This window comes from Cupressus sempervirens, chromosome 8 (genome assembly GCF_028749045.1).
Source record: "Cupressus sempervirens isolate cs-2001-9-10 chromosome 8, ASM2874904v1, whole genome shotgun sequence".
Classification (NCBI taxonomy): domain Eukaryota; kingdom Viridiplantae; phylum Streptophyta; class Pinopsida; order Cupressales; family Cupressaceae; genus Cupressus; species Cupressus sempervirens.
The window spans coordinates 560,836,327-560,862,484 of NC_143125.1; the positions used below are offsets into that span (position 1 = coordinate 560,836,327).

A 26,158-nucleotide genomic window follows, 5' to 3' on the forward strand; every position below is an offset into this window, starting at 1 on the left:
ATCACTAAAACTCTCTATAAACACGTCTTTGGGGTTGACCGGGTAGGCTTGGTAAATACCAAGCCTGATCAGATATTCGATTTCAAATCGGATATCCGATATAGCTCGGTAGTCAAATTTCAAAAATCTTCAAATTTTGGAGGGAAATTCGATTTAAAAGTTATAATTTTTTATTTTTAAATTATTTCACTTATATTAATATGTAAAGGCATATTTTAATATATTATATATATATAATAATGTAATGTAAACATACAAGATATAATCTAGTAATATATAATAATATCTTATATTAATTTTATTACAATCTATAAATATAATATATATTATTATTATTTTTACTAAATATAATAACGTAATCTATATATATATAAAATACGTATTATATATTATTATATTAATATGTATGTTATTAATATATACAATAACGTAATATTTTCATTAAATGTAATATGTATTATATATTATTATATTAATATGTATAATAATATAATATTTATATAACAACTTAATATTTTTATTAAATATAATATATATTATAAATATTATTATATTAATATGTATGTTATTAATATATTTATATAATAACGTAATATTTTCATTAAATATAATAATGTAATATGTATATGTATATATATATATATTATTATATTGATATGTATATTATTAATATATAAGAGTCAAAGGGGGTCATAGGGTGACCTATAACCCTCTTTGACCCATTAAATGACGATATATGTCTCTAGGGGTCCTAGGACCCCTAGGGACATATGTCATCCTTTAATGGGTCAAAGGGGGTCCTTTTGACCTATTAAATGACGACATATGTCCATAGAACCCCCAGGGACATAGCCGAATCATTCATATCGATCAAAGGGGGTCATAGGGTGACCTATGACCACCTTTGACCCATTAAACGACGACATATGTCTCTAAGGGTCTTAGGACCCCTAGAAACATATTCGAATGGGTATTATGGGTCAAAGGGGGTCATAGGGTGACCTATGACCCTCTTTGACCCATTAAACGATGACATATGTCCCTAGGGGTCCTAGGACCCCTAAGGACATAGTCGAATCATTCATATGGGTCAAAGGGGGTCATAGGGTGACCTATGACCCCCTTTGACCCATTAAATGACGACATATGTCCCTAGGGGTCCTAGGACCCCCAGGGACATAGTCGAATCATTCATATGGGTCAAAGGGGGTCATAGGGTGACCTATGACCCCCTTTGACCCATTAAACGACGACATCTGTCCCTAGGGGTCCTAGGACCTCTAGGGACATATTCGAATGGGTAATATGGGTCAAAGGGGGTCATAGGGTGACCTATGACCCTCTTTGACCCCTTAAACAATGACATATGTCCCTAGGGGTCCTAGGACCCCTAGGGACATATTCCAATCGTTCATATGGATCAAAGGGGGTCATAGGGTGACCTATGACCCTCTTTTTACACCATTAAATGACGATATATGTCTCTAGGGGTCCTAGGACCCCTAGGGACATATTTGAATGCGTAATATGGGTCAAAGGGGGTCATAGGGTGACCTATGACCCTCTCTGACTCATTAAACGATGACATATTTCTCTAGGGGTCCTTGGACCCCTAGGGACATATTCAAATTGTTCATATGGGTCAAAGGGGGTCATAGGGTGACCTATGACCCCCTTTAACCCATTAAATGACGACATATGTCCCTAGGGGTCCTAAGACCCCTAGGGACATATTCGAATGGGTAATATGGGTCAAATGGGGTCATAGGGTAACCTATGACCCTCTTTGACCCATTAAACGACGACATATGTCCCTAGGGGTCCTCAGACCCCTAGGGACATATTCGAATTGTTCATATGGGTCAAAGGGGGTCATAGGGTGACCTGTGACCCTCTTTGACCCATTAAACGACGACATATGTCCCTAGGGGTCCTAGGACCCCTAGGGACATATTCGAATCGTACATATGGGTCAAAGGGGGTCATAGGGTGACCTATGACCCTCTTTGACCCATTAAATGATGACATATGTCTCTAGGGTTCCTAGGACCCCAACATATTCGAATGGGTATTATGGGTCAAAGGGGGTCATAGGGTGACCTATGACCCTCTTTGACCCATTAAACAACGACATATGTCCCTAGGGGTCCTTGGACCCCAAGAGACATATTCGAATGGGTAATATGCGTCAAAGGGGGTCATAGGGTGACCGATGACCCTCTTTGACCAATTAAATGACGACATATGTCCCTAGGGGTCCTAGGACCCTAGGGACATATTCGAATTGTTCATATGGGTCAAAGGGGGTCATAGGGTGACCTATGACCCCCTTTGACCCATTAAATGACGGCATATGTCCCTAGGGGTCCTAGGACCCCTAGGGACATATTTGAATGGGTAATATGGGTCAAATGGGGTCATAGGGTAACCTATGACCCTCTTTGACCCATTAAACGATGACATATGTCTCTAGAGGTCCTAGGACCCCTAGGGACATATTCAAATCGTTCATATGGGTCAAAGGGGGTCATAGGTCTCTTGAACCATTAAACGACGATATATGTCTCTAGGGGTCCTAACACCACTAGGGACATATTCGAATGGGTAATATGGGTCAAAGGGGGTCATAAGGTGACCTATGACCCTCTTTGACCCATTAAATGATGACATATGTCCCTAGAGGTCCTCAGACCCCAAGGGACATATTCGAATGGGTAATATGGGTCAAAGGGGGTCATAGGGTGACCTATGACCCTCTTTGACCCATTAAATGATAACATATGTCCCTAGAGGTCCTCGGACCCTAAGGGACATATTCGAATGGGTAATATGGGTCAAAGGGGGTCATAGGGTGACCTATGACCCTCTTTGACCCATTAAACGACGACATATGTCCCTAGGGGTCCTAAGACCCCTAAGGACATATTTGAATCGTTAGTATGAGTCAAAGGGGGTCGTAGGGTGACCTATGACCCCCTTTGACCCATTAAACGATGAGATATGTCCCTAGGGGTCCTAGGACCCCTAGAGACATATTCGAATGGGTAATATGGGTCAAATGGGGTCATAGGGTAACCTATGACCCTCTTTGACCCATTAAATGACAACATATGTATCTAGGGGGTCCTAGGACCCCAAGGGACATATTCGAATCGTTCATATGGGTCAAACGGGGTCATAGGGTGACCTATGACCCTCTTGACCCATTAAATGACGATATATGTCTCTAGGGGTCCTAGGACCCCTATGGACATATTCGAATGGGTAATATGGGTCAAAGGGGGTCATAGGGTGACCTATGACCCTCTTTGACCCATTAATCGACAACATATGTCCCTAGGGGTCCTAGGGGTCCTAGGACCCCTAGGGACATATTCGAATGGGTAATATGAGTCAAAGGGGGTCATAGGGTGACCTATGACCCTCTTTGACCTATTAAATGAAGACATATGTTCCTAGGGGTCCTAGGACCCTAGGGACATATTCGAATGGTTCATATGGGTCAAAGGGGGTCATAGGGTGACCTATGACCCCCTTTGACCCATTAAACGACGACATATGTTCTTATGGGTCCTAGGACCCCTAGGGACATATTTGAATCGTTCATATAAGTCAAAGGGGGTCATAGGGTGAACTATGACCCCCTTTGACCCATTAAATGACGACATATGTCCCTAGGGGTCTTAGGACCCTAGGGACATATTTTAATCGTTCATATGAGTCAAAGGGCATCATAGGGTGACCTATGACCCCCTTTGACCCATTAAACGACGACATATGTCACTAGGGGTCCTAGGACCTCTAGGGACATATTAGAATGGGTAATATGGGTCAAATGGGGTCATAGGGTAACCTATGACCCTCTTTGACCCATTAAACGACAACATATATCTCTAAGGGTCCTAAGACCCCTAGGGACATATTCGAATCGTATATATGGGTCAAAGGGGGTCATAGGGTGACCTATGACCCTCTTGACCCATTAAATGATGATATATGTCTCTAGGCTTCCTCAGACCCCTAGGGACATGTTCGAATGGGTAATATGGGTAAAGGGGGTCATAGGGTGACCTATGACTCTCTTTGACCCATTAAACGACGACATTTGTTCCTTAGGGTCCTAGGACCCCTAGGGACATATTTGAATGGGTAATATGGGTCAAATGGGGTCATAGAGTAACCTATGACCCTCTTTGACCCATTAAACGATGACATATGTTTCTAGGGGTCCTAGGACCCCTAGGGACATATTTGAATCGTTCATATGGGTCAAAAGGGGTCATAGGGTGACCTATGACCCTCTTAATGCATTAAACGACGATGTATTTCTCTAAGGGTCCTAGGACCCATAGGGACATATTCGAATGGGTAATATGGGTCAAAGGGGGTCATAGGGTGACCTATGACCCTGTTTGACCCATTAAATGATGACATATGTCGCTAGGGGTCCTAGGACCCCTAGGGACATATTCGAATGGGTATTATGGGTCAAAGGGGGTCATAGGGTGACCTATGACCCTCTTTGACCCATTAAACAACAACATATGTCCCTAGGGGTCCTCAGACCCCAAGGGACATATTCGAATGGGTAATATGGGTCAAATGGGGTCATAGGGTGACCTATGACCCTCTTTGACCCATTAAACGACGACATATGTCCCTAGGGGTCCTAGGACCCTAGGGACATATTCCAATCGTTCATATGGGTCAAAGGGGGTCATAGGGTGACCTATGACCCTCTTTGACCCATTAAACGACAACATATGACCTTAGGGGTCCTAGGACCCCTATGGACATATTTGAATCGTTCATATGATGCATTAAACGACGACATATGTTCTTAGGGGTCCTAGGACCCCTAGGGACATATTCGAATGGGTAATATGGGTCAAATGGGGTCATAGGGTAACCTATGACCCTCTTTGACCCTTTAAATTACAACATAGGTCTCTAGGGTTCCTAGGACCCCTAGGGACATATTCGAATCGTACATATGGGTCAAAGGGGGTCATAGGTCACCCTATGACCCTCTTGACCCATTAAACGACGATATATGTCTCTAGGGGTGCTAGGACCCCTAGGGACATATTCGAATGGGTAATATGGGTCAAAGGGGGTCATAGGGTGACCTATGACCCTCTTTGACCCATTAAACGACGATATATGTCTCTAGGGGTCCTAGGACCCCTAGGGACATATTTGAATGGGTAATATGGGTCAAAGGGGGTCATAGGGTGACCTATGACCCTCTCTGACCCATTAAATGACGAGATATGTCGCTAGGGGTCCTAGGACCCCTAGGGACATATTCGAATGGGTAATATGGGTCAAAGGGGGTCATAGGTCACCCATTAAACGACGACATATGTCTCTAGGGGTCCTAGGACCCCTAGGGACATATTCGAATGGGTATTATGGGTCAAAGGGGGTCATAGGGTGACCTATGACCCTCTTTGACCCATTAAACAATGACATATGTCCCTAGGGGTCCTTGGACCCCAAGGGACATATTCAAATGGGTAATATGGGTCAAAGGGGGTCATAAGTTGACCTATGACCCCCTTTGATCCATGAAATGATGACCTATTTCCCTAGGGGTCCTAGGACCTCTAGGGACATAGTCGAGTCGTTCATATGGGTCAAAGGGGGTCATAGGGTGACCTATGACCCCCTTTGACCCATTAAATGACGACCCTCTTTGTATTATATATTATTATATTAATATGTATAATAATATAATATATATATAACAACGTAATATTTTTATTAAATATAATATATATTATAAATATTATTATTTTAGTCTATATGTTATTAATATATCTATATAATAACGTAATATTTTAGTATATATAACATAATATTTTAGGATATACTATTTATACTATTTTAGGATAATAATTATAATATAAATTAACACTAAATATTAATATTATTATATGTATTGTAATAATAATAATACTATTATAGCTATAATAATAATATATATTAATACAATATATTGTAGCTTAATATAAATAAACACTATATATTTACACTATTATATCTATATTAATAATATTAATACTATTATAGGTATAATAATAATATTGATACTATAGGTATATTAATACTATTTTATATTAATATTATTGATATTTTATACTAATACTAATATACTATTAACTTAGTTATAAATTAAAGTCGTTTGCCTTCAAATATTTTCATAATATTAATATTATTGTGGCAAAGGAGGGAAACCTTAGCAAGTTTTCCCCCCAAAAGTCCTTTTCCTATATCGGATATCCAATCTATTATCGGATATCCAATTATACTGGCATCAATTTCAAATATTTGACTGTCCCTATAGACCCGACAACATTACTTTTTTACCTCTTTTTTCACGAGATTTGTAAAAAGTCGTGTTTTGGGGCCCAACCAATCGAAAAGAATTCAAAAATATAACTTTAGGTGTTCGAATTTGTCATCTGAATGGGGAGCAGCAGTCGTCGAAAGAATAAACGTAAAAGGAAGATATCCAACGAAGACATTGCAGCATATAGGGAAAAGGACAAAATGAAACACCGAAAAAAAAGACAAGGTATGCTAAATATCAATCAAGTTGACGATGAATTAATAGAAGGTGAAATCATAGAGTCAGATAATAAAAATGTACAGTTGGGGAATGAAAATGTACCTATTGAAAATGATAATGCGGAAATTGAAAATGTAGAGATTGAAAATTTTGAAGAAGAAATGCCACCAAGTCATAATCCAAATTGCATAATTGACCATGTCGAAGATGACAATGCACAGGAACTTAATGCACAAGAACCTTACATATCTTCTAATTATAATCGACATGAAGGTTCTAAAACACCAAAATGGATAATTGAAATTGATGAAACGATTATGACTAGTTTGGAAGGAAAAAAATCAGAAAGAACCATTCAGTTATGGGCTTCAAGACTATATCAGATGTTTTTCGGCAACAAGACAGTGGTAGAGCAATGTCAGCTTTTCATGCACTTATTAAAGATGCAAAAGATGAGACCTATGCTTTCCAAATTGAAAATTCGTGTCAATAAAAAGTTGGAAAGAAATGTCATTATTGTGAAGAATCTTTTCAGTGTTCTCAATAGCATTGGGAAAAATAGCAGAGAGAAGGATAATAGAGCTGCTCGAAGGGTTATTACAACCTCTTTGGTAAGTCATCATTTGACAAAGGGTAGATATATGAGACAAACTTGTATTGATTTGAATCTAAATCGTACTACTTTGAGAAGAGCACTTAGTCGACGAGAGAAAATTGATGATCCTCTTCAAAATGAAACATGGGCATTTGGTGGGAGACTTTCACGTTTTGATAAGAAGCTATCCGACGATGTGAAGGAAGAAATTATACAATTTTGGCACTCTAACTCACGAGTATCACCCAATGCTAAAGATTTCTTAAAGTTGAGAATTGGCATTAGAGACCGCACGCCACATCCTAAACACTATTTGGAGGTAAGTCAAACTATGTTGTTCAAACAATTTAGAGAGAGTCATCCAAGTGTTCATCTATCACAAAGGGCTTTTGAATCTTTGAAGCCATTTTATTGTGTGCCACTCAAAATTTGAAATACATGTTGTTGCAAATATCATGTTGAGTTTTCTATGCACCATGAACTATTATGCTCCATCCGTTCTACTTTGCATAGTAAAGAAATGTTGGAGGATTGTGGGGCTAGTGGGCTTCCAAAATCATCAAGAGACTTGTTAGATCAACTCTTATGTCGTAGAGTTGATGGTTGTTCCTTTTATAAAAATCCTTGCTTAAATGAGAAGTGTTCAGAATGTGGTGGCTTATCCAAGTTTGACACATGTTTCCATGAGGGGTGTGAACAAGATCTTGGAAAGACAATAGTGAAAAAAAGGGTCTATGAAATGGTGAAATACACATTGAAGAGTGGGAGTGAGAGCTCTAGATGTGAATTGGTTGGAAAAGATATCAATGTGGCTAATTTTATTTCAGATTTCAAGGCAAATCATTTTTACAAGTATGCAAGTGTCTCAGTGGTTGGATCGACAATTTAGAATGTGTAAGGAGACTTTTCCCATTGGCACAATTATATCAGTTGTTGATTTTGCTGAGAACTACACATTGCAACCTCAAAATGAGACACAATCTCAGTATTACAACTCTATTCAGATTGCAATTTTTGTTCACATAACATATAGACATGCCCCTGATAGTGCGGAAGATAATCGAAAGATTATTAGAGAGTATCATTTTTATATGAGTGATGATAGATCTCACTCTCACGAGTTTGTGCAACATTGTTTCGAGAATTTTTTTTATTTCTTACACGAGCATGCAATTGCTATGGATAGACATATCATTTGGTCAGATAACTGTACAGGTCAATTCAAGAATGCTCGCATGTTTTATTGGTTGTGTAGGATGCACGTAGAGAGAGGGGTGCCTCATATTTGGAGTTTTTTTGAGTTCGGCCATGGAAAAGGGGAACATGATGGAGCAGGGGCATTTGTGAAGAGAGCTCTAGTTAAGGAGCAACTGAAGATTTCAACAAAAGAGCTTCTTGATGCTCGTAGCATTGTTGATTGGTGTAGTTTAGCATTATCACAGGGGGGGACTCTTAATTCAGTGGTGCATAGGTTCTTTTGGTTGGTTGAGGAAGGGTCCATAGGTGATAGATCAGATTGTGCTACAATGACAGACTCATCAAAAATGCATTCATTTCGGAGCTCTAATTCTATACATGGACCATTTGGACACAACAACTAGCTTGTTTTTGTCGTACTTGTTTTCAATGTGATTGGGATCACTGTGAGTCAAGTGAGTGGGTGGACACATGGGCTCCACATTATCTTACTCCATTGTCTATCATACCCTCTATCAAAAATGATGACATGGAAAGTTCACTTGAGCATAATCATCTATCAGATCTACTTCAGCCAGGACATGGCTTTGCATTGGTTGCACCACAGGGGAATGATGAGAAATCCGATTATTGGTTAGCACGTTGTGTAAGAGGAAAATAAAAACTTACACAACCAATCACAGATGATGATGGATTCACGTATCCTACTGGTTCAGTGGTTGTTGCTGGAACATGGCTGCGGACATACATGCTTAGAAGGAACAGAATTCCTACATTCGAAGACTATCAGAAGCACAAAGTAATTCTCATATATTCGCATCTTATTATAGCAACAAATGTAAAGTTATTGAAGCATCAAGGAAGACCAAAAGTAAAAGAACTTTTTACTATTGCTAATGTTGATCATGAAGCCTTGTTGGAGACCCTAAAATAGAGAGAGGACCCTATTGGAATACTTGACTAGGTATATATACTTCTTATGTTATTTTCTTCATAATGATTTAATGAATTGATGATTATCTTGTTTAATACAATAAGTTACTAATTTTTGTATGATATTGGAATGTAGGTACATCATGAAGAGTTGGAGGGGGTGGTATTGGGGAGAATTTCTAAAATTTATGATGTATTATGATGTAAAATGTGTAGTTTTTTGTATATGGTTTTTGTATTTTGGTAGGTTCTTTGTAAGGAATTATAAGAGGAAGATATTGAACAAGTTCTTCCAAATCATATTTGCATGTGATACAAGGCTATAACGACAATTTTAAGAGCATTTATAACTATATGAAAGATAATTGCATGCAGATATCTTATTACAAATTTGGTTTTTTCCTTATTTGACATAAAGCTGACATTATGATTATTAAAACTATTTTTATCAAACTAATCAAATAAGAAAAATCCATAAAGTATGGATGAACAATTAGAATACTTGATTTCTTCCATTTTACAACCAATCATAGCATTTGAAAGCATAAAGAGTCATAATATTGTATAATGTTTTGAAAGACTTTCATATTGAAAAGTTGTATGAAGCACATTTGGGATAAGCCATAAAATCCATGAAAGAAGATAGCATGTAGGATAAGCAATTAAAGCCAATAAGCAAGATAGCACATGCATACTGACATGATATGAAGTTGGATATGAAGGCTATGAGTGGATGAGTCATTAGAGGTATCAACAATCCCATCATAAATGAGATCTTGGATTTTATGTTTCAACACTATGGAATCTTTAGTTTTATGAAATTTTCTTCCATGGAGATTAATTTAAGAATGCCCCGTGTGTATGTAAAGGTCTTAAGGGATATTAATTTAAGAATGCAATATTCTCCTCTAACCTTTTCTCAAGTTTAGAATTGATTTCTATCATGTGCTTAGAGAGATGAAGGTAAGAAAGATTATTTGTCTCTTCTAGCTCTTTGTATTGAACATATAGAAAGAGAGATGACAAGTGAACAAATTTAAGTGTAGTCAATAGATCAAGGAAACCATTTAGTGAAAGAAATTCTTAGTATGCATATCATAGACCATGAAGTTAGAAAATACCAATAGCTCTAAGACCAAAGAGCCATTTTAAGTATGTTCAAGCACTAGAGACATAGAAAATCAAAGTCAATTTATGAAACTCCCCTTAGCAAAAAATGCAAACAAATATTTGCATTTGACATTTTGACTTGGTTGAAAAAGTTTGACAATAATTGATAATATTGCAAGCTTGATGTTCAAAAGCAATTTTTTTTCCAAGAAAGATAGTGACACATGGAGTAGTCTTCAAACAATCATCCATCATTTGCGGCCACCCCGTACCGAGGAGTCTCCAAGGTGCTCTAAGTGCATTTGGAGGTCGATCTTTCGAGGGTCATAACTCAGAGCTCGTGAAGGCTATTGATGAACTGTCAAATGCTACAGGATGATGATCCTGAGGCCTAAAATAACCTATCTCATTTTCGAGAGATCACATTCAGTTTGGATTCAGCAGCTTGTTCATGTTCTCAACGATCATATTGGACAATGTTCATGCTACTCATTGTCCATATCTTTCAATGTCCATGTTCCTTATGATTTTGAAAAGTCCCTTATGTTGCCCCATTGTGATGGAAGGAGATTGTATCATTGTTACCTAATGTACGTGTAGAAGAAAATATTGATAAGGTTGTATATGCATGTTTCATTTGGAGCTTATAATGTTATGAAAGCAAGTGTACGAGTCACAGATTTGCTTTGACATCATTGTTATCATTTGAAAATGTGAAAGAAAGTTTTCTCCTTGTGGTATTGTAAATGACTAGTTGATAATAACAATCCATAGATGTTATGTGATACCATTGATTGTATAAATTTAAAACTTAGTAGATTGCTTACAATCTTGTTGTGCACTCAATAATTTGGTCAGGAAGTAATGTTGATAGATAATGAGGATATAGTAATATACTAATTGTCACATTAATATATATTGTAATGATTAATGAATGTGTGTACATTGGTAATGAGGATAATAAGTAATTCTGATCCCCTTCCCTTACATGCTAGAATCACGACCTAGTCCATATGATACAACTGACAAACCCTAATAGAATATTAGTATCAGAGGCTTGTTAGGATATGAATTACCTCACTAATTTATGAGTGTTGTATCTTGAACTTGCTCATTTGACTCGTGACGCTAACTTGAACTAGACTGTCATCCAATCTATTTGAAAACCACTTGTGACTAAAATGTTAACACCTTCACACTATTCACATGAGTCTTGAACTCCTATTCAATGATAACCTTTTTTTACAATATGTAATTTCTTATGTGACTTCATAAGCTAAAAAAAAAAAAAAAATTGTTGTGTTTTTACTAGTAAAATTTAGGGCATGACACATGATCCACGATAAATTGAACAATACTAGATACTAAATTAATATGTATATCATTGTGCACGTAAATGATAAAAATATATATCAAAATACATGTATCCATAGACAAAATTTTACACAAATATATATCAAAGATCATGTATCCATAGAAAAAGTACTCAAATATATATATATCAAAATACATAGATCCATATACAAAATGTGGCTGATCCTGCCATCAGAATGTGTATAATATCAATGTTTCTATATACAATGTGGCATATGCCATCTCAAAATGTCTCATGATGCATCCTACGAAAACTATACTATCCTAGGGTGCTGGTGGATGATCAAAATGCAGCCTCTTCGCTACACTAGGTGGATCGAATGCCTCCTACATAAACAAAAAAGGAAAACCCAAAGTTAGACTACTAAATTTATATGATTCTACATATCTAACATTGAATTACTCAAATGCATAATGATCTTTTCCGTATTGGAGATTAATACTATCAAAATTTCATAATAAATACCTCTCTCGTCGACCTCCTGTGCCTGTCAGGAGTCCTCTCGTATGCCCTCAGCAATGATGGTACCTCTGTGATTGTGGGCTGTATATGTTCAAATACCTTTGTCAGATGAATCTTCAATTTAAACTATAACATTATAATTCATAGCATGCTAAATTTATAACATATTTAATCATGAATTCAAACTACAACTTACTATTGTAGGCTCCTCCTCAGGAGTGAGTGGCCGCATCATCAAATCTACATAACTGTCCCGTCGAACCTCATGTGCACTAGGAGTCTCCTATGAGATACAAAATAGTATTTGTTAATATCACGGAAATTAGTTTTGAATTTATTTATGAAGATAAGTGATGCAAGAGCATCCCATGCTCATCAGGGGAACATTGAAGATCCAAGGCATTACAGAGGTCATGGAACATCTCTTGAAGTCAATTGGGCAATCCTTGCACCAATTATGGCTCATGGAAGCATACAAAGTTATAATGTTGGACTCATATGTGGAAGAAAGTTGTAATTGGGCATGAGATAGGATTTTAGGATTTCATATGGTAGATGTGTCATTTGATAGGTTCATGTAGGTTGTCATGATCATATCTTGTCATTAGACAAGTCAAAACGTTCTAGAATTGAGTTTTGGGGTTTGAACAAGCAGGCCCTGGTTTTTAAGCCATTTTAAGGAGGGTTTTGAAGTTTGGGTGTTTAGGAGTGTGACCAAGACCTATAATCTTGAAAATCCTTAGTGTGTTCGTCCCTTTTTTGAAGCCTTGGTGTGTCTAATTCCTCCTTGTGTGTCCCAGAGTTGAAAGGTACATAAGTGGTGTCCAGAGATTTCTTGGTGAGGAAAGAAAGAGAATCGGTGAGTTGGCCCTTGGGAAGGAAGAAAACTTGTTGTGAAAATGCCTCCTAAAAATCAAATGGCTAGAGAACTTGAAGAATTGAGAGAAGAGTTGGCAAAAGAGAAAAGAGAGAGGAGAGAACTTGAAGCATCTAGAGTGAGGGAAGAAAGACAGATGAGAAGAGAGAGGCTGAAGCTTATTGCAAGGATAGAATCCTTAGAAAAGGAAAGGCAAGAACCTAGAGGAGAAGAGGTTAGAGGAAGAAATCATGGAGAGAACCATGAAGAAGAAGAGGTTGGTAATGCAAGGCAAGAGCATGAGACAACAGATGATCCTGAAGAAAGGAGATTTATGAGAATCATTAAGGCAGTACAAGGTAATGGTGGGAAGAACCATATTGATTTTCCAATATACCAGGGTAAAATGGATAGTGAAGAAGTACTAGGGTGGATAGAGGCCCTTGAGAACTACTTTGATCTTGAAGACATAGAGGCAGATAAGATGGTAAAAGTAGCAACAACGAGACTGAGAGGAACATCACTCACTTGGTGGACTAGTGTTCATAATGAGAGAGAGGAAAGGTGGTGCAGGGCACCTAACCTATGTGGCAGGGCGGAACAAGTATCTCTGTTGCTGGACACCTTGCCACTCCATGAAAGCGAGGATTCAAGTAGATTAGGAAGTTGGAATAAAGGTTTGGTCCATATTTTACAAGTTAGTCTATGTTTTTTAATAAAGGCACATGTGAGGCCCACAAGCATTTTGGTGTGGTTATAAACCAAGTGACTCCATGGGACCAAAAGGCCTTAGAATAGGGTATTTAGAGTCTAAACAGTATTAGCAAAAAGTGGTTGTTTGTTTGTTTTATGGTTGGGAATGCCTATATGGTTGTTCCAACAGTCATGTAGACCTTTATATATGTCATATGTGATCTCAGTTGAAAGGGGGAGATCAGAGTGTACGGTGGTTTGGAGAAAAAATAATAAAAACTTCAATTTTTTGGAAATTTACTTAGTTGCATTTAATAAATCCATATGACCAATTTTGAGTCAATGGAATAGTTTAGAAAGTTAGGGAATGCATAAAAACTATAGTTTGAAATTTGAATTTCAAATTCAAACGGTCATATTAGTTTTGGAGGGAAAGTAGTAATTTGGTATTTGTTTGATTAAATAAACCTTTGTAACCAACTTGGTCGGTTAGACAGGTGCATATAAGCCTATTTAAGTTGTAATGAACATATGTAAGACATGAATCATTATTGGTATGGAAAAAATCATAGAAATTGTATAGAACAACAATCATACTTTCCTCTGCATCAATTAAAAAAAATAAAAATAAATGATTCTTATACATAAAAAGGGGCTCTCTATGCGAATGAAAATCCCTGATGATCTAGGACGCCAAATCTGTACAGGCTCATCACCAGTAGCCACACCCTATATACAATAAATAATGTAATTAAATGAGATTACCATAAACATTTTACAAGAATGCATCAATATTTAATCAATTAGAAAACATCTAATTACCTTTCCTTTGTCAATGCATGTTGGCTCACCCCTCGCACTTTGTCCCCCCGGGGCAAGTGGTATCTGCAAGATAAAAGAAAGATTAGCAACCATATATGCTACAATATCAAATAGAAAAAAGAAATGCGAACACAACATAATGTACCGTAGATGTCTCAAGGCAAAATGAAATGGCCGAGAGTGTAGCATCATCTATCTGTCTGAGCTCCTCCTCGGTCATCAACTAAACATGAATGAAGATCACATACATGTAAAAGTCAGTATGGCTTAAAAATTAAAATTACTCTATTATAAAAATTAACTTTAAATCACATATGTCATAACAAAAAAATGTATACACGTACCGACACCGAAGGAGTCCATGCCTCTACATTCCCCTCCTCTCTCGAATCAGGGTCTGTAGCCTCTGCACGTGCGTCTGGTGTATCCTCGTCTAATACAAAATGATACTCAGGAAGATCACCTATGGGACCCAGGCAAATATTCTTGCATGTAATGCAAGTGTGAGGCACACAAATGTGTGATGAGCTAGCCGATGATGAACTGGCACCAACATCATCAATACGAGGAGGCAAGACTGACCTAGCCTGAGATATCATTAGGCAACTCAGCCTATGAATGGCTTTGATGGTCTAAGAGCTAGCCTCTGCCATAATATCTGGATGCTGCACTCAAGGAGGGGGGGAGATATCAACGGGGGGGGACAAAAGTGCCGAGTTTCTTCTGCTGGGAAGAGGGTCTATCCTGAGGAGCTCCTAGTCCTAAGCCCATGTTGGGCTTCATGCTCCAATAGTTCACTTTAAGTTTCAACACAAATTCTGCATATAATTTTTTAAGGAAATAAAATGGTATGTCTAAATTGCCATGTGGAGGGATATCAAAGACCATCCACCAACGGTCCCAAAAATTTGTACGTATGGCGTCATTTGTGCACCATTTAATCGATAGTTTGGTTTTTTTTGGGTCAACTGGTATACCCGTTTTTGGGTTAGCAAAAAGGCTTGCCAAATCGTCTTTGGTTATGTTGAGGGCCATGACCTCATCATAATCCAAACCATCATCAAACATCTGGTGCATTTCATCACGCCAACGAAGAGCGGCATTTTGTTGGTTTGTAAGAGTGTCAATGTTATCCACTATGGTGTTTAACGTGGATAACATAGGAGCCAGTGCAGGTACATTATTGTATGTTCTATGCAAACCTCTCAACTCAGTGAGATTTTCATTTATCAAATCCTCGATTCGAGGAGGGTTTTGAGGAGGTAGAGGATCATTTGGTGGACGGTTTTGTGGGGATACTGGATCGTTTGGTGGTGGGTTGCGAGGAATATTATTCCCTGCCTCAGTGTCATCATTTTGATCAGCCATTCCTATTGAATTGCAAAACGTAATATATATTTTAAAAAAATCTAAATTTTAACCATTTTTGTCAAAAAAACCCTAGATTCAACTAAAACAAACAAAATCTTGTTAAAATCTATTAAATTTAGGTTAAAAATGAGTCAGGGGGGGGGGGGGGGGGACATACCTGATATCTGATATCCGATTTGCTATCTGATATCTGATTTATTATCTGATATCCAATCTGACTGGCCCAAATTTGCATGAAAATAAGGGCTGCGGGTCTGTGATTTTGTGTTTAATCCATGCACAGGTATCGAATATCCGATATTATAATATATATAATATAACATATATATTACATTTTATATATTTTTATATTATATTTTATATTTATTATATTAATTTACTATATATTATAATATAAAATATTATTATTATACTATATTATTATAATTTATAATATATTATACTTTTTTATTATATATTATATTATAAGATATTACTTTTTATTATTATATTATATTATATATATATATATATTATATTACATTACTATATATTATAATATATGAAATATTATATTATATTATTATAATATAATATGTTATTATAATATTATTATTATAGTATAATATTATACGATTATAATATAATAATATTATTATTATTATATTATAGTATAATAATTATTATAATAATATTATTATTATATTATAGTATAATAATAATTATAATAATATTATTATATTATAGTATAATAATTATTATAATAATATTATTATTATATTATAGTATAATAATAATTATAATATTATTATTATATTATAGTATAGTAATAATTATAATAATATTATTATTATATTACAGTATAATAATAATTATAATATTATTATTATATTATAGTATAATAATTATTATAATAATATTATTATAATATAATAGTATGATATATTATTTAATATTATTATTATTATTTTATATCAATAATAATAATATTAAATAATATATCATACTATTATATGATTTTAATTATTAGTCGGATATTGGATTTAAAATTGGATATCCGATATCAAATCGGATATCCGATATGATATCGGATATCTGATAAGGCTCGGCTTAACCTTGCAGGTTTGGTTCCTGGATAGGTAAAAAAAAGTCAGAGCGGGTTTTGAAAGCGCTTTTAGGCGTCTTCAAACTCTCTTTTTTTCACATCGCCACTTTTTGGCACACCATGATCCTGCACATACGCTAGTAAAGATGTATTTGGATTAAAACCTAATGAAAATATCCTTTGATATTAATGTTTGGGAGAGAGTAATACATAAAGAATATATTGATCTATCCATGAGGGAAAAATGTTCTTGAAGGGGAGGATTTAAAAGGGATTGATGAAGAGGATTTGAAAAGGATTCATGAAGAGGATTTCAAAAGTTGTTTACATGTGGAGGAGATTAACACCTTTCTTATGCATGATGGTTACAATACAGATGACATGAATGAGCAACATGAATGGGAGGGCAATTGCAGTAGAGAATTTTTGGTATCTTGGAACTTAGATATTTTTCATCTATGTTGCCATAAATTCCAAAGGAGGATGTTGTTAGCATGAATTTTTTTGGTATTCCTATGAGTAGCCTAGCATTGTTGGAGAAATGATTCAAAGATCATATGTTGCATTCATGACAAAGTTTGTCATTGATATCGACATACATGTTATTTTGTGAGTTTAGTAAATAAGAAAATACACATTGGCTTTGCATGGTTTTTGGATTGCATATTAGCATATGAATAGTTGAGGACATATTATATAGAGTGATGATATGGTTAAGTACACATGGTGAAATTCATAGACAATGCAGAGTTACTCAAGATTTATTCAAGATAATGTTTAGAAAAAGTTACAAGTTAAGAAGTTGTTGATATTTTTATTATATTACCTAGAATAAATATAATCTAGTTAGGTGAGGATATACAAAGGTAGAAGACATACTAAAGATGATGTGGTTAAGTGAGAAAAGTTAGATGTTACACATATGAAGAGTTATGAAGGTTGTAAGCCGACAATTTGATTGTAATTATGAAAAGATGAAATATTATAATGTAATGTATAGATGTAATATCTTAAGATGGCTTAAATATATTATTATTATATATAGGGAAAGCCCTAAGGCCAACTCAATAATATGTCTTAAGACTTGGTAGAAAGGAAATATGTTTCCTTATGGTATGGTGGCGGTTTGTGTGTAATGCAAATATGTGAACTTGTATGTGAGATCTACTAAATCTGATATTGAATATCTTTTGATCAAAGAAGTATTTGGTACAAATAAGGCACGATGAGAATATAAAGTGATTGTAAATGGAAAAGAACTTGTTGGACAATGTAAAGGTACATATGTATTAGTCAATGAGGATAGTACAAAGAATATTCAGAGAGTGGGTCCTTATGTCTTCCCATCAACTTCTCATAGGGTTGGAATCTCCTAACAGGGATTCAAAATGTCCTAAAAGGTGTAAATATTACGAATATCATTATGAAATAAATATTGGAAAATAATGAAAGCTAAGTTGGGTTGGACATTATATTTTACTAGTTATTAATGCTCTAATGTAGATCATGGAGATAAGTAAATGAAATGAAATTTGGGTTGGTATCAATACTTGAATCGTATGATTTTGGATTATAAAATATAATCATATATAATTATACATATATAATCCCTATATTTCTTGAATCCTATGCTAAAATGTTTTATTTTCATATTCATTGACATCAAGAATCAATACCCACCAATAAATTGTAGTGCACCAAGAAAATTTTCTAATGTGAGTAGTGGTGATAGAGTGACACTTCCTTTGGTATCCCATGGATGAGGATGAGATTCTACTCAAATATAATGATCTATAATTAGTTCACAATTATTTAATATATTAGTGCATACTTACTACTTATCCTAACTTTATTCTATCTTTTTATTCCATATATTAGGAAAAATAAAATTAAAATGTGGTCATGCCTATCTACTACTTGTGCATTCTTACACATATATTTATATATATTAGATGTATTGATCATATATAATGTATTATTATTTTTTAATGGTTTTTTGCATACTAGTTATTCTTATAATTTTATATCATACTCATCAATTTCTAACAATGATGAAGCTTGCTTTCATGCTACTTGTATCTTATTTCCTATAACTTTAAATGATATGTCCTTATCATTTCAAACTTAATTTAAGTTCATGATGACTATATCCAATTTCTTAAACTTACATTATTTGATTGTCCTCAATGATTTGGTTATGATCATGTATAATTTTCCCCTTTCATCCAATGTTTTGCATGAATCATTTATCATTAGTCAAGAGGTAATACTATCCATATATTTTTTGATTCATGGTTGTCTGTAGTGCCTTGTCATAGAAAAGAAGTCCTTAGTAAACCAAGACAAACGTTGATCATGTTAGAATCTGAAAAGATTAATAACCCAGAAAACTAGTGCAAAGAGTAAATATCTAAACTATGAATGCAAATGATACAAAATCAAAATAGCATCATAGAGTTAGTCTCCAAGAGAGTAATGCAAATGCTGGAAGCAAAATAGCATTAAGAGGATGCAAAAATAAGAGATACAAATACAAGCCAGGTAGCATGCTTATATAGGCAAGGAAGAGAGAGGAGGTGGCAACACCAACCAATGAGGAGCAACCATCTATCGGACTAAAGATAGCAAAGTATCTTCCCAAGATAGCTAATGGATGCTCACATGTAGGAAGGTGACACCTCACAACCATTCACCTAATAAGACATGCTTTATTAACCTAAGCGAGATTGTTAAAAGTGTAGGAAAAACCTAGCAAAATAGGAAAAATAAAAAACTACACTAACACCCCCCCATAAGCGAAGCTTAGGTGGATGTAGAAATGGGTCCCGACAATGAGGCCATGTTAGGTACCCAAGTACAATGCAAGAAGATGCAACCTCTGAAAGCGGGGAAAGAGAGAAAACCACAAGGGAAAAACCCTCCCCCAAAAAGAGGTAAGAACCTAGTGAAGAACTGAAGAAGTCTCCCGCTAGGGAAATTGTCCCATAAAATAGGAACAAGGAGTGATCATGAAGAAGCAGCATCACTGAAGCATGAAGAACCGCAAAACTCTGTCAAAATGCTGATCTGTAGAACCCCCATGGAAATAGAAGGCACAAACCATCAACCAAAGGAATCTCCATGGAAATAGAAGGCACGAACCATCAAGCAAAGGAACCTCCATGGAAATAGAAGGCACGAACCATCAACCAAAGGAACCTCCATGGAAATAGAAGGCACGAACCATCAACCAAAGAAGCATAGAACAATAATATAACCTCCCCTTAAGGTAGGTGAGGTGACAGGCAGCTGAAAAGATGGGCCAAAAATCTCCTACAACACAGGAGCCAAACTCATCGAGAGTGAGGTACAAACACAAATAAAGGCATGTGTCATCGACACTGCATGAGGAATTAGAGAAAGAGAGCCTATAAGTGGCAAACAACTATCCCACCCATGGCACTTTATATAATAGTGTGAGTACAATGAATCACAATGATGAAAAGGATCCCAAAACGCAAGAGTGGCACTTTATCTCAGTGCGTTGCATAAAGATGCTTACAGTGAATATCAACAATGATCAAAAAAAACATAAGGCTGAAACAACAGAAAGTAAATCCCAAAATGAAGCAACTGAAGCAACAAAATCGATCTCCGGAGCTGAAACAAACAGAATATCCACCAGAATGCTAAAATGCAAAAGACTGAATAGGATGTGTCTAGAACAGAATCTGAAACAAAAACCAGCATCACTGGAAAGAGCACAGAAAGAGCTTTCCAATGATATAAAGAAGTCCAAAATCGGAGATTGGAAGCTCAAGATACGCCTCCCGGAGTGCAAAATAGAACATCCAGCTTCAACTTCCATAACAGGAAACCAAACTGAATCAAAACTCAAAAACACCTATACCAACATCTCCGTCTCAGAACCAGCTTTCCGGCGCTTCTTTCGGATCGAAAAAATACCTCCATATGCAAAAGTTATGGCCAAAAAACCACAAGTAGGTCCAAAACCAAATAGAAGGAGAGTGCAAACAAGGATGATGACACACCGCTGACGTCAGCATTTGACGGGAAAAAATTTGACGACCCGTCAACCGTCGCAGCAAAAAAAGAGGCCACGTGGCAGCAACATGGCAGTGCCACATGGCGGGCAGATGACGTGGCAGGTACGGAAGATGAGGTGGCAGGGGCCACGTGGCACGCCTGCCACGTGTCACACGCAGACTGGCGCTGATGTAGCACCTGCTGAGTGTGCCTGGTGGAGCAGCGAGCGCTGAGCTGTCACGGACGGAGCTGGAGCTGAGCGGAGGCGGTCGCAGGGCGGCTGAAGGAGGTTGAACCACCGGCGGAGGTGGCAGTCGGGCGGCGGCGCTCCAATTTTATATTTTTTTTTTAATTTTTTCTTCGTCCCTGCGTCTGTACAGCAGACCCTGGAGGGTTCAAAAAATCCCCAAAATTGCCCTGTGTCCAAAAACGACAAGCTTTATATGAATCCTGACTGCAAACGGCCTTTCGGATCCAATGGTGACGTCTGTTCGGGCCCAAAGTGCTTCGAAATTTTTCTGATCCCCTGATTTGAAGAAAAATTGCATTCAAATCTGTGACTGCCAATGGAGAGGAGTACGGCTGTAGCTTTGCATGCTCGATTCTAAAAAATATACAGCTTGCATGCAAAATCTAAAAGATACCCAGATGGTTTTTCGGGGCTGCGAACAAAATCCAAAAAGTGTTTTTTGTCAAAACTTTTCTGATTCTTAGGATCATCCAAAGATGCAAGAGAAGAGCATACTTCGTTTTTCAAAAAACTACAATTAAGTTTATTTGCCCCCCCTGAATCTCTCAAATAAGGAAATTAAAATCTACTCTTGCACATAGAAAAGCTCTGATACCATGTTAGAATCTAAAAAGATTAATAACCCAGAAAACTAGTGCAAAGAGTAAATATCTAAACTATGAATGCAAATGATACAAAATCAAAATAGCATCATAGAGTTAGTCTCCAAGAGAGTAATGCAAATGCTGGAAGCAAAATAGCATTAAGAGGATGCAAAAATAAGAGATACAAATACAAGCCAGGTAGCATGCTTATATAGGCAAGGAAGAGAGAGGAGGTGGCAACACCAACCAATGAGGAGCAACCATCTATCGGACTAAAGATAGCAAAGTATCTTCCCAAGATAGCTAATGGATGCTCACATGTAAGAAGGTGACACCTCACAACCATTCACCTAATAAGACATGCTTTATTAACCTAATCGAGATTATTAAAAGTGTAGGAAAAACCTAGCAAAATAGGAAAAATAAAAAACTTGTGCATTCTTACACATATATTTATATATATTAGATGTATTGATCATATATAATGTATTATTATTTTTTAATGGTTTTGTGCATACTAGTTATTCTTATAATTTTATATCATACTCATCAATTTCTAACAATGATGAAGCTTGCTTTCATGCTACTTGTATCTTATTTCCTATAACTTTAAATGATATGTCCTTATCATTTCAAACTTAATTTAAGTTCATGATGACTATATCCAATTTCTTAAACTTACATTATTTGATTGTCCTCAATGATTTGGTTATGATCATGTATAATTTTCCCCTTTCATCCAATGTTTTGCATGAATCATTTATCATTAGTCAAGAGGTAATACTATCCATATATTTTTTGATTCATGGTTGTCTGTAGTGCCTTGTCATAGAAAAGAAGTCCTTAGTAAACCAAGACAAACGTTGATCAAGTTAGACAATTGCATTATCATATACGCCAAACTATGACATTGAAATGATACTATCAAATTATCACATTGAGGGGAGCTAACTTGCACTGTTGCATTCGATGTGTCATATCACATTGCCTTATCAAATGAAATATTATCACATTACTCATGTATGTTAAAAGAAATTATTAGTACTTGCCGGTAGGCTAAGTACTATTGTGTCATTTTTTGGATTACTCGCATTAACTTGTTATTAAATTACCTCTATTCTACTAATAAAAATTCATTTCATTCCATATTTTTCTAAAAATATTATGTTTACAAAGAAATACATGTCAATTTTTTAACTTTACAATTTATAAATATTAATTTTCTAACTTTTAATTGGATGAATGGATTAGAGTCTTATATGGGAATTTGTGAGTTTGCGGGAAGTATTTTTTTATAGAACATTTTTATTGTTTCTCTTATTCCTAATTTTTAGCACATTTGTTATCTATTTTGTGCAAAGTAATAGAAAATTATATATTATAATAATATAATCAATTATTTATATTTCTTATTTTTTTAGAACTATTAGAAATAGTTTGTTTGATTATAAAGAAATACATCGAAATAATTTTTTAAAAATATTTTAATCATTCACTTTAATTATTTATTACAACTCTTAGAGGAGTGTTATTCCCTACAATTCATGAGTGTTATTCCCTCCAATTCTTCAACTTTTGTTTGAAAGATTTATAATATTTTATTATATTAAAAAACAATTATATTGTATTTATTTCATTCATCCACTACTAATATTTATTAAATAGTTCTTTCAATTATTATTATTTAAATTTTAATATTATATTATATATATTTTTTCAAATATATGATAAAACAAAATTGAATACTTTTTTTTATCAAATTATTATAGCATTGTACAGAAAAATTTGTGAATATATGCACAATTTGACACTGATAAATATACTTTATGGATCTGTTTAAAATTTAAAATTTTATATTGGTTAGGTATGTACATATATACAGAAATATATTCTTATGTAATTCAAAGTAAGGTGACAAATATATATTTTTACATAACTCATGTCTTTACTTATTTAATTTTGAAAATATTTTATTAGAATATCTTACAACAATTATATCTTTTATTCTTAAAAGAGAGATCACAGAAGTTTTAAAAACAATCCCAATTTATTATTATTATTATATGAATCAAATTTAGGTTATATACTAATCTCAGCCTCTTTTTTCGTTTACATTCATTTTTATAATTTACTGTTATTCCCTACTTGGCATTTACTATTTGAAAAAGAAAGGTTAACGCTGAAATAAACATATTTTATGTTTATTTGCTTATCAAGTAAAACTTAAAATATAGAAAGGCCCTTGAAAATAGAAACCCAAATTGTTCTTGGCAAGATGTGTTTTAATTTGTTGTGTCGACATTGCCATACCTTACTCAGCTTAGTTTGGTGAAATCGCAATTAAAAAGATTAGAATTTTTGATGCTCTTCCAAAGTCACAGAACACGCTGTAATTGTATTGTACAGAATATGAACAATATAAGTATTATAGTAGAGCTGAAAACACTTCATCGGGAAGATAATCCTGTTGAAGTCGCGTGTACAATCTACTTTATGTGATAGAAGACGTAAGAACTAGTCTAATTAAAGACATTAATCCTCAAAGTCTTTCTTTATTCAACAATGATGGGAAAAGCATAAATGACTTCTAAAATTTTTGGTACTCTATGGTCACTCAAGAACAGTTCTCTCTTTAAACAGCTGTACAAATTCAAAGAGATGGCTTTTGGGGCATTATTGTGAGAAATATAAGAAATTTCAATTTCAATTCACAACCCTAAATTTAAAAGTTTAACTCGGCACTTAAAAGTTGCTCGGCACATAAAAGGTGTTCAGTGCCAGTTTTACTCGACACTTGATGGTGTCGAGCGGCAGGTTGCTCAGCACTTGATGGTGCCGAGTGACAGGCAACAGGTGCCGAGTGACAGGAAGAATATAAGTGCCGAGTTAGCTCGGCACAAGGAAGTCGAGTAAGCTCGGCACATAAAGGCAATGCTCGGCGACAATGAAATGCTCGGCACCAATGGATCCGAGTGAGCTCGGCTCCAACTAAAGTTTATAACTCAGAAAATCTTAACGTGAATGCATTCACCATTAAAACCAGAGAGCCAAAGTTTTAAGCTTTCAAACAAATTTCTCAAATGCAACATACAAGGGAAGATCAATAGATTCAAGTATGCTTGCTTGCTTTCTATTCAATCTTTCATTAAACTATTACAAAATTTGGGAGCATTCGACTTCAACCAAAAAATTTTAAAATAACCTTAAACTGATAATACTTCAAACTTCAATAAACTTTAAACCTGCAACTCTAATGGCTGCATACAATGGTGCCTGGAGCAATCACTGCTTCAACATGACAAAAAACAAACAACAACAAACTCACAGAATGAATAGAGGAGACACGTGCAATTGCAGGCACAAACTTTCTTCCTCTTTGTTCTCTACTCAGCTCTGCAACTTCTCTTTGATCTACGTAATTTGCTAACTTAATAAAAATGAATGTAAAAACGTTCCTTTTGTCTTCTGACCTAAAACGTTTTTCCCTCTCATTTCTAAATTCAAAAAATCTCACCTACCGTATTGATGTTTTCTATCTGTTCTGAGCGTCAGAAGTGGTAGATGAGCATTTGGCTCAAGGGGCAAACTTCAACGCTGCATTAAGTTTCCAACAATTATAGCTAAGTCACATTGAATAATCTTAATTTCAATGTTTCCTATGTTTTCGTAAATTAGGGCTCCACTGACAGCGACGTGCCATTTGGCTTCACTCAAACTACAGCGCATATCTTACAAAGATCAGAATGTTTAATGATCTCCCAAATTCTTAAAGATCTGTCAAATTTTCAGAACATTTAACGCTATGTTAAATGTTTAATGCGCTGTACAGAGTACTATAGAGTATGAATAATATAAGAATTACAGCTCAAAAGACTACATCGTGAGGATAATCGGTAGATAGCCGTAATTTTAGTATTAATGAAAGTAACCTCGTTAGAGTCGCATGTACAACGAGCAAGTTATAGTAAGTCTAATTAAAGGCTTTAATCATCAAATCCTACTACTTCAGCGAATTTTACACTGGTTAGCTGGTTAGTGAAGGACTAGTTCAATGCGTTTTCTATCATCGTTGTTTTCAGTTTTCATGAAAACAAGCCCGTTGGAGTGGCCAGTACAACCTACTTTATATGACAGAACAAACTTTACGTGATAAAACAAACTTTATATGATAGAACATGTATTAATTAGTCTGTTTAAAAGCTGTAAGCATTGAAATCTATGAATTC

General features: G+C 35.4%; 1 pseudogene; it reads left to right on the top strand.

Moving 5' to 3' along the window:
• Nucleotides 1-21,392, top strand: part of LOC149543643 (elongation factor 1-alpha 1-like) — an 84,492-nt pseudogene extending 63,100 nt beyond the window's left edge.
• The last annotated feature ends 4,766 nt before the right edge of the window (nucleotides 21,393-26,158 follow it).